Here is a 2040-nt window from a genome sequence, read left to right on the forward strand (position 1 = left end):
ACTATAATGTGTCTTGGAGAGGATCTTTTTGGGTTGAATCTGTTTGGGGATCATTGAGCCTTCTGGATCTGAAGGTCCATGTCTCTCCCTGTACATGGGAAGTTTTCTGTTATTATTTTGTTGAATAGGTTTTTCCATGCCTTTTCCTTTTTCCTTCCCCTCTGGAACACCCATGATTCTAATGTTTGTGTGCTTACGGCTGTCTGCTAGCTCTCTTAGATTTTTTCATTTTTTAAATATCTTTTTTCCTTTTTTTTGGTCTGCCTGGGTTATTTCCAAAAGACAATCTTCAAGATCAGAAATTATTTCTTCTGCTTGTTCTAGCCTGCTGCTTAAGCTATCAGTTGTGTTTTTTATTTCACTGAGTGAATTTTTCAGTTCCATAAGTTCTGCTACATTCTTTTTTAAAGGTATTAATATCTTTGTAAATGTCCTCCTTCATAACTTGGATTTTTTTTCTTATTTCATTATATTGTCTGAGTCTTCTCATATCTCAGTGAGTTTCCTTAATATTGTTGCTTGAAGTTCCTTTTCAGTCATTTCAAAGGTTTCCTGCTCTATACGGTCTGAAATTTGAGAATTACTGTATTCTTTTAGTGGTGTGATATTTTCTTGGGTTTCATATTTCTAGTGTTTGTTTCTATGTTGATGTCTGGTCATCTAGTAGAGCAGTTGCTTCTTCTATTACTCTGGAGTGAGTTTTAAGGAGAGAGATGTCCTCTTCTTTTTCCAGTCTCTGCTGGTGACTCTCCTTGTGTCAGTGCAGTGGAGGGCCTGGTGGGACACCTGCATGGTGGCTGTGGTTACTGCTGTGGTGTCAAGCTGCTCTTGTGACAGCCATGGCTGTGGTGGACCACCCATGTGGAAATGGTGTTTTTGGTGTGCTCTCTTGCCTGCTTCCCAGCAGAGGGGGCTGTCCTCGCTCCTGCCTAGGACCCTGGGCATTGCTCTCTTGCCTGCTTCTGGGTGGGGCTATTTTTTTTTTTTTTTCAAGACTAGTTGCAGTTCTTGACACTAAAGCTTAAGATGAAATTTAGGACACTAACAGCAGGTAAAAGATAATATTTGTTAAAAAGTAAAGTGTTTTATTTTATAATTTAATGAAGTAATACATGCTCATCAAAGTAGGAAATGAAAAAATACAGGAAAAAAAGAAGAAAAATCACCTATAGAAAAAAAGAAAGTCACCCAAAGACCACCAGTGTTACACATTGGTGTGTAGGTGGCAGGGACTTGTAAACTGCAGGAGAACAGGCTCATGTCTGCTTCTGCTCATGACTGCTTAGGGCTGTTACCGAACAGCCCTTCTGCTGAAGGCATCAATGAGAGGGAATGGGGTCTGAGTAGTGCTACTGTGCCCACTGTATGTACTATGAAACTGGCCTCATCGAAATATTTCAAGCCGTTGAGCTACTTCAGTGAATCTTCAGAGTTAAGAATCTCAAGCAGGTCATGCTTGTGTTTGAGAACTGTTGTGAGGGACAGAAGAGACCAGCCTGCACTAACCCATGGAGATATATATGTCAGCAAGGAAATTTAGGGAAACTTACAGTTAATCTGATGGGGTTTTCTCTCACTTGTAGAAGGGAGGCACCTTATTCCACCCACCACCCTCTTGTATGATACTGCAGAAGTGTCCTACTTCCTGAGTATGACTGTACTGGAGGTGCTGCCCATGGGTGTTTCATCTGTGAAATGTGTGGGTTGCTTGAAATGTGGCCCAGGAGCCAGGCTTGTTTCCAGTCTCTCTGTTTCTCTTTCTGGGTCGTCTGCCTCTGGCTACTCTCAAGACCTGTCCCCCAAACCCCTGCTCAACAACACAGCCACCCTCCCCGCCCCACACACTTACATATTCCTTTTTTTAACGGACAATCCTAACACTAAACATTTTTGCACCATTGCCTTCCATAATGCTTTAGACTAGTCATCCCAAAGTTTATATTTGGAGATGCAGAGATGAGTTATATTCCATTTCTGGAGATGGTGGCCCCTTTGCATGTTTCTCTTTGGGATGAGGAATTTGCCATCAGACTCCTTTTT

Source organism: Galeopterus variegatus, unplaced genomic scaffold, assembly GCF_000696425.1.
Source record: "Galeopterus variegatus unplaced genomic scaffold, G_variegatus-3.0.2 Scaffold6912, whole genome shotgun sequence".
NCBI classification, from domain to species: Eukaryota; Metazoa; Chordata; class Mammalia; order Dermoptera; family Cynocephalidae; genus Galeopterus; species Galeopterus variegatus.